The sequence below is a fragment of the Bufo bufo genome, chromosome 6 (assembly GCF_905171765.1).
Source record: "Bufo bufo chromosome 6, aBufBuf1.1, whole genome shotgun sequence".
NCBI classification, from domain to species: Eukaryota; Metazoa; Chordata; class Amphibia; order Anura; family Bufonidae; genus Bufo; species Bufo bufo.
This window is the reverse complement of record NC_053394.1, coordinates 75945799-75959210: the sequence shown is the minus strand read 5'-3', so window position 1 is coordinate 75959210 and position 13412 is coordinate 75945799.

The window sequence follows — 13412 nt, the reverse complement described above, 5'->3', positions numbered from 1 at the left end:
GTCTTTTGTTTTTAGTTATCATGTACATGTAAGGTATTGTTTTTAATATAGCGTATGAAATAGTAAAAGTGTATGCAAATTACTGTGAGCCAGCCATTTATTGTAATTACTTGGGTCTATATTTAGCACTGAAGGGTGGTCAGTGGGCCAGGCTCCAGTGTAACTGGTGAGCTCCCTCCATTATATTGTAAATAATAGGACATGTTCTAACAGAAACAGAATGCACACAATTTTTTGCGGACCCATTGATATAAATGGTTCCGTATACGGTCCGCAAAAAAATGGAACGGACACGGAAAGAAAATACGTTCGTGCGCATGAGGCCTTATTCTGATATTTCTCTTAAACAATGGCAGTGTTAGAAGACAAGCCATTTAGCCACTTAAGAAAAAATAAAAGATAAAACCACTCGAGTACTAGTTTCTTGAAGAGGCCTTCAAATAGAGTGAAGGAAATGGAACCCTGACCTGTAGTCACAAAGGAGATGATAATACAAATTGCAGCCTCCCGATGACCTGTGCGGAGTGCGTGACATATACTGTAGATATAAGCTGGTCTAGCAGCATCTTTACAGTCTTGAGGGGCTAGAGACATGCAAGGATTAAGTGTCCTTATCAGTCCAAAAAGAAGACTTTATTCCTGTTTAATGGCAAGTGGCATTTCTATAGTAAACTCTCCATTCTTCCTCCATCTAATTACTTATCTAATGACATCCAGGAGCTTACTACTGTATTCAGGAGCTGTTTCACTGTTATCCTGGAGCTTTTTATCAGTATTCTTCCGGTAGATGTTTATTTTTGCCATTTTAAAGGAATGTGCCATCAGAAAATGGCCTATTGTTTAAAGGGGTTTTCTAGTTTGCATCAACATCCTTTAAAATAATAATCTATGAAGGTAGCTGTAATTTTGTAATGTATTTCTTTTACCTTTGTTGCTCCTATCTCCTGTTCTGGGTTGTGGTCACATGATCATGTCCACACAGCTCTTTCTTATTTCCTGCCATGTTATATCCATGGGCGGGACAGTGATAGGGGAGTATCTATGTAAATAGATGGGAGGGAGGAGCTATAAACTAGCTGGGCGTTGTCAGGGGCAGTGATAGGGGAGCGTCTATGTAACTAGCTGGGTGGGAGGAGCTATAAACTAGCTGGGCGTTGTCAGGGGCAGTCATAGGGGAGTATCTATGTAAATAGCCGGGTGGGAGGAGCTATAAACTAGCTGGGCGTTGTCAGGGGCGGTGCTGGAGCTGTGGCAGAGAAAGGAGAAGAGCATCATGGGTTTGGTTGGATACAACAACACTAAAGGCTACATATAGGATGGAAGCAAACCAGAGGGATCTGTTTACATAGTGAAAATGGAGTCCAAATTGAAAGAAAAAGCATGCGGAAGATGAATATGTGGCTAAAACCTATCTGTTGAACACCGTAGTAATCCTGGAAGACCCCATTAAATTAGTTTTTTTTATCTTAAACAGATATTTATAGATATTTTGGGGCTTTTTTTTTACTATATTAAAAAAAGAAATCCTAAAATCCTGCAGTTTTTGCACTAGCAACTGAACCTAATAATATATTAAAACTTCCTATTCAGTAGAGGTCAATTTTTATCATTCATCTCATTATCATCACAGGCAAGATTACATGACAGATGTGAACTCTATATAGATAGCACAGGATCCACCATTCACAAAAAGTGATGTCACAGTTTTTCTGCCCCCCTTCCTGCGCAATGATCTTTGCACAGGTCACAGAGCATGCCTAGAAAACTCTTCCATAGAAGTCAGAGTCCCCTTCAATGAGTCCCCTGGCTGCTGTAAGTCATATCTCTAAACTCTACAGTCAGAAAAGATACATTCCCATAGATGACACATTCCCATTAAATTCCGAGAGAAACCCAGTGCCAAAATATATTGAAATACACATTCATCTTTACTGTGTCTTAAGTAAAAGGTTAAAATACATGAGTCACATGATACAGGTACCGTCATAGGAGGGAATTCACATCATATAGATATTACATATACAGGAGTGGCAAAAATATTAGACAGTTCCAAATATGTGCAGATATCCCTAATTAAATGTAAGTAGCCAGTACCAATTTATATACAATACAAGATAGCAGAAATAGCATAAAATTGTAATCAAGGTACATATAACAATCCAAACTGAAACCCAGCGGTCACAATTTTTTTCCTATGGATTTAAAAAAAATGTAATTCTTTCTTTCAAGGATGTTTTTATATGTGATGCAATTTTTTGATGTCGTTTTTTGAAGCCAAGTCATTGAGTGGATAATAAAATATGGAGAAGTATATAGTTGCCAACATAATTCAGGGCATTTAAAAGGGTTATGACATGATTGATGTAAAAAAATGAAAATTAGGCCTTTGGTGCAATGAAGGCTGCACCATTTCTCTTGTTGCACCCAAGCTCCACTCCCTTCTGTGATCAGCCCCTCCCTACAGTGGGAAGTCAGTGAAGGAGCGTATGGCCACAGAAAGGAGCAGAGCTTGGTTGTACCAAAAACAATGGTGACGCCCTCATTGCACCAAATACCAAATTTGCATATCATGAAAAAGTATCACAACTCTGGAACAGAGCCTCGGATCAACAAAGGAAAAACTGCGTTTTAATCAGGTGAACCACAGCTATGTGTCTATGGAAACAGTTAGGGAGGTTGCTAGTGATAGATTGCCTTTAAGCCGCATCGCCAGGGCTACTCCTAAACGCCCAGTTAATGCACACAAACCAACAACTTTGGTGTAAATTAGAAAAAACCCACCCTTCCCTTTTGTGCTTATTCCATCCCTGTTCCAAATTGAAGTTAGCGAAGTGCCACAAAACCGAATTTATTGGCACTTCGTGGTAACGAATAAAATTTTCCTGAAATGGTGGTAAAAAAACAAACAAAAAAAAACCTACTCACCTTATCCATTTGATCGTGGAGAGGCCATTGCAGCCAGCTTTACTGTTGTGTGACGTCAGCACATGATCACTCTGGGTGGGAGAGGTGGCATCATCAGTTATGATGTCACTACAGCCGCCCAACATGATGACGTGATGATGTCATCAAGTCAGCGCATATGAGAATTGGGTCGTTTTCTTCAGTCAAGATGGCCTCTATGGCCTCTTTGCGATCAAATGGATAAGGTGAGTATGTATTTTTTGGTTTTAACCCCTGATTAACCCCCTGATAGGCTGAATGTGACTCTCAGATGCTGCGATCAGCATTAAACTTGGCATCTGAAGGGTTCGCGATTCCTTACAAGGTAATATGTAATGAATCGAATTTCTCGTCAAAGTTTGGTGAAGCAGTGGAATTTTTAAAAACATCGCTCATCACTAATACCAACGATTGGTTGACACAAAGTTGTTGCATATTAGGCTGTGCCTCCTTTTCAACGAAGCCACGCTCATTTCCAGTAGTCTATGCCCCTCTTCTTTGGCTAGGTAGATATCATTTCTCAAATGCCAGATATGCCAAATTGCCCCACATTTTGCCGCAATTTATGCCAGAATCTAGATGCGCTCACTTTATAAAATGCGGGGCCTTTGTGTTAAATTGCAATCTGTTTTGTGGCATTCTCTTTTGTGATTCGAAGGCAAATCTTTGACTCACATCATCTTTGAATTACATAACCTGTAATGTGAAAAACATCACAAAAACAGCATAAAAATACAATAAAAATGGCATGAAAAGTGCATTACATCACAATCACATAAAAAAAATGGTGGAGTTTTAAAATATTTTTTTTAAGTATTTTAAAATGCCAGAAATCGGGACTGTGTGAAGGAACCCTGAAAGAGAAATCTCACACAGGCACAAGAAAAGGCCACCATTGTAATGCTGAAAAACATTGTCTGCCGTGCTCCCTTTCTGTGTAACGATGCGTACAGGCAGGGGGTCTCCTGACATCTGAATGTCAAGAAGAACATCTCTGTGGTTGGATTGGGATGACAGCGGTTCCCCGCGCACTCAGTGTTGTCAGTAGTATGTCCACATGATGCCATGTCACTGTCTACAACATAGCCAGATATTCAGCTCAGTCTGGTTAGACGGTGATGGATGTTCTTCTGTCTATTACTGACAATGCTGAACCACGGTGGAGGACTGGTGCAAGCATTGTCAAAGTAACGAGAGAAAGGATCCCTGACATACAAGTACCGACAAATTATAGTGATCCCAATTATCTGAAGGAGTATAGTAAAGCCACTCCATTATATGGTCTGTTAAAAGGATTTTCCAGTGCAAAAAAAGCGTCCCCATGAGCTGCGCAAGCTGAAAAATACACAGATTCCTCACCACTACCATCCCTGCTGTGTTCCTGTCTCCACACCGCAGCTCATGGGAACACTTATTTTTTTTGGCACTGGAAAATCCCTTTAACAAACCATAAAATAGAATGGCTTTACTATACTCTCTTTGGGTAATTGTGATCACTATAAATTGAAGGCACAATTTAGGCCACGTCCTTTGATTAACAGGGCCAGGTGTGGGGACGTTTTCACTGCCTGGTCCTGTCAATCAAAGTGCAGAGGGCGTGGCAGTTGCAGAGAGAGCAGATCCTCTAGGAGTAATGGAAACGCCCCTGTTGCTCCTACAGGCTCATTTGCATATAATAAAACATCCTATTTCTCAGCAATGCGGGCACATATGAAGATGGGACCAACACAGATGCCTTCAACTGCCAAGTGCACATGTAACAGGTCAGCCAGTGTCATAGGGACAAATCTGCTGACAGATGGGCTTTAACTAAATCTAAAATACAGCATATCTTTAAGGTAGCAGTCCCCCCCCCCCCCCGCTCACATGCATGTGAGAATGTGCCCTTTTGTTTAACAAAGAGACTTCCTAGGTTTTTGGTTTTACTAAGAACAAAGTGAAGTAACGGGGTCAGATGTACGTGTACTTTACAAGTCTAACAGTCGAGTCCACTGATAACAACATGCAGATTGGATTGTAATGAGACATTAGTATGCTGTCTCACACTTACCCCGTCTATACTGAAATTCGTCTTAACTTTAATTAGTGGCTAATATATTATCTTCAAAAAGTCACTGTTTAACTTGCAGTTAGATCTGACCTACAGTTACTGCCTAACGGCGAAACTTTGAAAAGTTTCCATTTAGTCACTTTAGAGAATGTCAAAAAGCAAGAAATATGTAGAATATAACGTGATAGTAATAGTACGTCTGCTTCAACTATAACCTCTTGTCAATTGCTATGAGACTACGATGACCCTCAGAGAGGACCTGTCCCCTCTCCTGACATGTCTTATTAAGTGACTAATTCCATTCCCCCATATAATTACAATTCTAGAGCATCTATTCTTATAACAGTACTGTATGTTGTAATATTTCTTTATTATTCCTTCTAGAAATGTATCAATGAATTGCCAGCAGTCTGCAAGAAAGGACCGTCTGGGTGTTACCAGTTGGGGGTGTGTCCCTCTACAGTCTGAGAATATTCAACCAGTGCTGCCAGTATCAGACTGTGCAAGGACACTCCCCCAACTGGTAACACCCAGGTGGTCCTTTATTGCAGATTACTGGCAATTCATTCATAAACTTCTAGCAGCAATAAGAGAGGAATAGCACATCATAGAGTCATAATAATAGATGCTCCAGAATTGTTATTACATGGGGGGTGCAAGTAGTTACTAAAACAGACATGTCAGGGGAGATGACAGGGCTCCTTTAGTCCCGTCAGGCCTGGGAGGCAAATCTCTTACTTTTTGGATATGTCCATTAGGCTACATGCACACGAACGTTGTTTGTTTCCGTGTCCGTTCCATTTTTTTTTGCGTGTACTGTCCGCATCAGTATGTCCGTTCCATAGCCCCGCAAAAAAATAGAACATGTATTCTTGTCCATTTTAGGCATTGTTACGATGGATCCGCAAAAAAAACTAACGGATGGCATACGGACCGCAAAACACATACGGTCGTGTGCATGTAGCCCACTGGCGGATACAGGGGAGGCAAGGGGGCAATTGTTTCCCCCCCCCCGAGCTGCTCAGAGGTGGGGGCGGCAACCGCATGGTACAGGGAAATGAACGCTTCCATTGTGGAAGCGCTGATCTCCATAGTCATCTGTATCGCCGTCCTCAGGACAGCGATACAGATGACTGTGTTGGGAGAGCGAAAGGGCAGGATAATGAGAGGCGTGTCCCTTCCCCTTCCTCTGATAGGCTGCAGGCACAAGGCCAGCAGCCTATCAGAGGCCGGGGCCCCTCTTGTTACTGGCACATTAGGGGGGCCCCTCTTGGTACTGGCACATTAGGGGGGGCCCTCTTGATACTGGCACATTAGGGTGGCCCCTCTTGTTACTGGCACATTAGGGGGGGCCCTCTTGGTACTGGCACATTAGGGGGCCCCTCTTGTTACTGGCACATTAGGGGGGCCCCTCTTGTTACTGGCACATTAGGGGGGCCCCTCTTGTTACTGGCACATTAGGGGGGCCCCTCTTGTTACTGGCACATTAGGGGGGCCCCTCTTTTTATTGGCACATTAGGGGGGCCCCTCTTGTTACTGGCACAATAGGGGGGCCCCTCTTGTTATTGGCACATTAGGGGGGCCCCTCTTGTTATTGGCACATTAGGGGGTCCCTCTTGTTAATGGCACATTAGGGGGGCCCCTCTTGTTACTGGCAAATTAGGGGGGGCCCTCTTGTTACTGCCACATTAGGGGGGCACTATATAGGGGTATTTTATACTGGCACATTATGGGGGCATTATGGGGACATTAGCTCAACTGGGGGAATTACAAGGGGGTATTTTTTGCACTGTCTATTAAAAGGAGAATTATTACTACTGGGGGGGGGGGGCATTTTGGTGGGCTTTATTACTCCCCCATGGTATGATCCCCTAGTAGCAGCACCAGCCTCTCCCTGCTCTGCTAACCCTCTGCTCCTTCTCCAAATCCTTATTATGAAATCTTTCTCAGTAGGATAAAACACATCAGCTCCGCCGAGCCCCCGGCCAAAGTGGCTAAGTGGCGTCCGAGATCCCCAAGGGCCAAGCCAAGTAATTGTAAGTTTTCATGTGTAATATGTTTGTTATACACAAATAGCCTACACTGTGCCACACAATATACAGTATACCGCTACACTGTGCCACACTATGTACAGTATACCTCTACACTGTGTAGTCTTGTGGCGGCGGACAGAAAATAAACTGTAAGTGCCCCTCCTGAGACCAGGCTCTGGATCTGCCACTGATGTAGCCTTAGGATGTAAAAGTGGAAAAGTCAGCTGCAAATCCTTTTCTACTGCAAAGGATGAAATCTGAAGTGGAGAGCCGCAGCATAAATTGACCTCCTGCAGAATTCAAACGAACACCACAGGTTTTTGAAGCTGAAATTTATCAAACTGGTGTTAAGTAGAACTGCCTTAGTTGCCCATAGCAACCAATCAGAATCACCTTTCATTTTTCACATCACCTTTGGAAAATGAAAGGTGGAATCTGATTTGTTGCTATGGACAAATAAGCCTGTTTTTCTTTACACCAGTTTGATAAAGCTCACCCTGTATGTATAATGGGGACATGTCCGGTCTTGATAGTTCCTGCGCTGCCGGAGGAGGTCATAAATTGTCTCCTCTGGCATGTCCATGAGCCAGAATAAAATCTATGGCAGTTTGGAACCGCTGTAGATTTCAGTCATTATTCACCACGCCCACTTTTTGTAAACTTGCAAGGGCGGTGTAAAAATGGCAAGTGCGACTGAAAAAGTCACGTTGGCTATTAAAAATGTTTAATGCTAAAAAAAAGCATCGGTCGAGTCTTTTAAAATCTGTTCCTGACTTTGGCTACAAAAGTTGTGTCTAAAACACTAAATGTAAAAACCCAGTCTAAATTAAGAGAGTTAAAGGGAATGTGTCATCAGAAAATGAAATGACTTTTTTTATGTTTAACATAATTAAAAAAAAATTTGGGTGATGTAATTTTTAATTTTCCATGTCAATATCTATATTTAAACAAAACCATGAAATCCTGTAGTTTTCGCACTGGCCACTAAGCCTAATAATAAGCTGCACTGCTTAGTCTGTACAAATCACTTTACTGCAGTTATATACACTGCTCAAAAAAATAAAGAGAACACAAAAATAACACATCCTAGATCTGAGTTAATCAAATATTCTTCTGAAATACTTTGTTCTTTACATAGTTGAATGTGCTGACAACAAAATCACACAAAAATAAAAGAATGGAAATCAAATTTTTTAACCCATGGAGGTCTGGATTTGGAGTCACACTCAAAATTAAAGTGGAAAAACACACTACAGGCTGATCCAACTTTGATGTAATGTCCTTAAAACAAGTCAAAATGAGGCTCATTAGTGTGTGTGGCCTCCACGTGCCTGTATGACCTCCCTACAACGCCTGTGCATGCTCCTGATGAGGTGGCGGACGGTCTCCTGAGGGATCTCCTCCCAGACCTGGACTAAAGCATCTGCCAACTCCTGGACAGTCTGTGGTGCAACGTGACGTTGGTGGATAGAGCGAGACATGATGTCCCAGATGTGCTCAATTGGATTCAGGTCTGGGGAATGGGCGGGCCAGTCCATAGCATCAATGCCTTCATCTTGCAGGAACTGCTGACACATTCCAGCCACATGAGGTCTAGCATTGTCTTGCATTAGGAGGAACCCAGGGCCAACCGCGCCAGCATATGGTCTCACAAGGGGTCTGAGGATCTCATCTCGGTACCTAATGGCAGTCAGGCTACCTCTGGCGAGCACATGGAGGGCTGTGCGGCCCTCCAAAGAAATGCCACCCCACTGACCCAATGCCAAAACGGTCATGCTGGCATTGCTGGAGGATGTTGCAGGCAGCAGAACGTTCTCCACGGCGTCTCCAGACTCTGTCACGTCTGTCACATATGCTCAGTGTGAACCTGCTTTCATCTGTGAAGAGCACAGGGCGCCAGTGGCGAATTTGCCAATCTTGGTGTTCTCTGGCAAACGCCAAACGTCCTGCACGGTGTTGGGCTGTAAGCACAACCCCCACCTGTGGACGTCGGGCCCTCATATCACCCTCATGGAGTCTGTTTCTGACCGTTTGAGCAGACACATTCACATTTGTGGCCTGCTGGAGGTCATTTTGCAGGTCTCTGGCAGTGTTCCTCCTGTTCCTCCTTGCACAAAGGCGGAGGTAGCGGTCCTGCTGCTGGGTTGTTGCCCTCCTACGGCCTCCTCCACGTCTCCTGATGTACTGGCCTGTCTCCTGGTAGCGCCTCCATGCTCTGGACACTACGCTGACAGACACAGCAAACCTTCTTGCCACAGCTCGCATTGATGTGCCATCCTGGATAAGCTGCACTACCTGAGCCACTTGTGTGGGTTGTAGACTCCGTCTCATGCTACCACTAGAGTGAAAGCACCGCCAGCATTCAAAAGTGACCAAAACATCAGCCAGGAAACATAGGAGCTGAGAAGTGGTCTGTGATCACCACCTGCAGAACCATTCCTTTATTGGGGGTGTCTGGCTAATTGCCTATAATTTCCACCTGTTGTCTATCCCATTTGCACAACAGCATGTGAAATTGATTGTCACTCAGTGTTGCTTCCTAAGTGGACAGTTTGATTTCACAGAAGTGTGATTGACTTGGAGTTACATTGTGTTGTTTAAGTGTTCCCTTTATTTTTTTGAGCAGTGTATTATTCTAATCCTGCCTGTAATGATATCACCTCTGTGTATAGATAAGACATGACCGCTAAATTCGGTGCATCACATACAGGCAATAGCAAACACCCGACTTATTAGACTTACTAGATTTTACTAAGTCCTCCTGCACACAACCGTATGGTTTTGCGGTCCGTTTTAAACGGATCAGTTTTTCATTTTCAGTAGTGTTTCCTTTCTGTTTTGCCATTCCGTTTTTCCGTTTGGTTTCCGTTTGTGATCCGTTTTTTGCGGATCGCAAACGTAAACTGAAGCATTCAATAATGTTTAAACAGTGAGTACATAAAAAAATTAGGCTGGGCATAAGATTTTCTATAGATAGTTCCGCAAAAACAGAACGGACACGGAAGACATACGGATGCATTCCGTATGCATTCATTTTTTTTGGCGGACCCATTGACTTGAATAGAGCCACGGAACTTGATTTGCGGGCAATAATAGGACATGTACTATATTTGAATGGAATGGACATACGAAAAGTCGTACGGAGTACCTTCCGTTTTTTTTGCAGATCCATTGAAATGAATGGTTCCATATAAGGTCCGTATACGAAACGCAAAAAACGGAACGGAAATAAAAAAAAACGTTTGTGTGCAGGAGGCCTAAAGCTGTGGTGCAACTGAAAGAACAAGCAGACACACCATGTGGGATTTAACCCTTTCTACCCCGGTCCAGTTTTCACCTTCCTGCCCAGGCTATTTTTTGCAAATCCGACATGTGTCACTTTATGTGGTAATAACTTTGGAACACTTTTATATATCCAAGCCATTCTGAGATTGTTTTCTCGTGACACCTTGTACTTCATGATAGTCATAAATTTGAGTCAATATATTTCACCATTATTTGTGAAAAAAATCCCAAATTTACCAAAAATGTTAAAAAATTAGCAATTTTTAACATTTCTATTACTCTGCTTTTAAAACAGAAAGTGATACCTCATATTTATTACTTAACATTCCCCATATGTCTACTTTATGTTGGCATAATTTTGTAAATGTAATTTTATTTTTTTAGGACGTTAAAAGGCTTAGAATTTTAGAAGCAATTCTTTAAATTTTTAAGAAAATTTCCAAAACCCACTTTTCAAGGACTAGTTCTGGACTGAAGTCCCTTTGTGGGCTTACATAGTGGAAACCCCCCATAAATGACTCCATTGTAGAAACTACACCCCTCAAGCTACTCAAAACTGATTTTTGGCAGATTTTCCATTTGAATCCATTTTTTTCTTTAACACATCGAAGGTTAACACCCAAACAAAACTAAATATTTATTACCCTGATTGCGGTTCATAAAAACACCCCACATGTGGTCGTAGACTGATGAAAGGGCACACGGAAGGGAGCAAAAAGAAAGGAACGCCATATGGTTTTTGGAAGGAAGATTTTGCTGGACTGGTTTTTAGATGCCATGTCCAATTTTAAGCCCCCTGATGCACCCTTACAATAGAAACTCCCAAAAAGTGATCCCATTATGGAAACTAGGGGATAAGGTGCCAGTTTTATTGCTACTTTTTTGGGGTACATATGATTTTTAATTGCTCTATATTACGTTTTTTGTGAGGCAAGGTAACAAAAATAGCTGTTTTTGCACTGTTTTTATTTTTTGCAACTATCATCTGACAGGGTAGATCATGTGCTATTTTTATAGAGCAGGTTGTTACAGATGCAATGATATTAAATACCATTTGTCTACTTTCTTTGTTTCTTTGTTTGTTTCAGTTTTACATAATAAAGCATTTTTGAAAAAAAAAAAATGTTTTTGTGTCTCCATTTTCTGAACGCCCTATTATTTTTATTTTTTTCTGCCGATCGTCTTTTGCATGGGCTTGTTTTTTTTTCAGGAAGAGTTGATGTTTTTATTGGTACCATTTTTGGGTACATATGATTTTTTGATCATTCATTATTACACTTTATGGGGCAAGGTGACCACCCCAGATTTTAGAGTAGGAAAATAAGAAAAAAATATTTTTCATCAGACCTCATATCATCCCACTCAGACCCTTATCAAACATCAGATTAGCCCATCAGACCCTTATCAGACCTCAGATTAGCTCATCAGTACCCCCAGACCTCAGATTAGCCCATCAGTACCCCCAGACCTCAGATTAGCCCATCAGTACCCCCAGACCTCAGATTAGCCCATCAGTACCCCCAGACCTCAGATTAGCCCATCAGTACTCCCAGACCTCAGATCAGCCCATCAGTACCCCCAGACTTCAGATCAGCCCATCAGTACCCCCAGACTTCAGATCAGCCCATCAGTACCCCCAGACCTCAGATCAGCCTACTCAGACCCTTATCAGACCTTAGATTAGCCCATCAGACCCTTATCAGACCTCAGATTAGCTGATCAGGACACCCAGACCTCAGATCAGCCCATCAGTACCCCCAGACCTCAGATCAGCCTATCAGTACCCCCAGACCTCAGATCAGCCTATTCAGACCCTTATCAGACCTCAGATTAGCCCATCAGATCCTTATCAGACCTCAGATTAGCCCATCAGTACCCCCAGACCTCAGATTAGCCCATCAGTACTCCCAGACCTCAGATCAGCCCATCAGTACCCCCAGACCTCAGATCAGCCCATCAGTACCCCCAGACCTCAGATCAGCCCACTCAGACCCTTATCAGACCTCAGATTAGCCCATCAGACCCTTATCAGACCTCAGATTAGCCGATCAGGACACCCAGACCTCAGATCAGCCCATCAGTACCCCCAGACCTCAGATCAGCCTATCAGTACCCCCAGACCTCAGATTAGCCCATCAGTACCCCCAGACCTCAGATTAGCCCATCAATACTCCCAGACCTCAGATTAGCCCATCAGTACTCCCAGACCTCAGATCAGCCCATCAGTATCCCCAGACCTCAGATCAGCCCATGAGTACCCCCAGACCTCAGATCAACCCATTAGTAACCCCAGACCTCAAATTAGCCCATCAGTACCCACCTCAGATCGGACTAAAATAAAAAATCATCTTACCTGTCCTGCGCCGTTGCTCCTCTTCAGCTATCATGCTACCATCTTCCCGACCTGCGCTGCACTGTCACATTACTGCGTGCAGCATCAGGTCATAGAGCACGAAAGCTGAAGAGGAGCCGCGGCGCAGACCAGGAAGGGTAAGTATTACCTGTGCCTGCAGTGCTTCGCTCCCCGCTCCTAATACATACTAATGAGCGCTTCCATAATGGAAGTGCTCATTAGTATTAGTTTTATATGACGCACGGACATTTCCCCCCCAAAAAAAGTGCGTCTTATAAAGCGAAAAATACAGTATTTTTTTTTCCAGCATTCACCTTAGGGGTTAGGTCATGTGATATTTTTATAGAGCAGATCGTTACAGACATGGAAATACCTAATATGTATACTTTTTCTTATTTATTTAGGTTTCACACAATAATAGCATTTTTGAAACCAAAAAAAATATGTTTTAGTGTCTCCATAGTCTGAGAGCCATAGCTTTTTTATTTTTTGACCAATTGTCTTAGGGTCTCCTTTTTGGTACTATTTTAGGGGGCATACTCCTTTTAGATCGCTTGGTGTTGCAATTTTTGTGAAATATGGCTTTTTTGGCACTTTTGTTTTTTTTACGGTGTTCACCTGAGGGGTTAGGTCATGTGATATTTTTATAGAGCAGGTTGTTACGGATGCGGAAAGGCCTAATATGTCAATTTTTTGATTTACTTCACTTATAAGTTTTGAAGCAAAAAAAAAAAATCATATTTTAGTG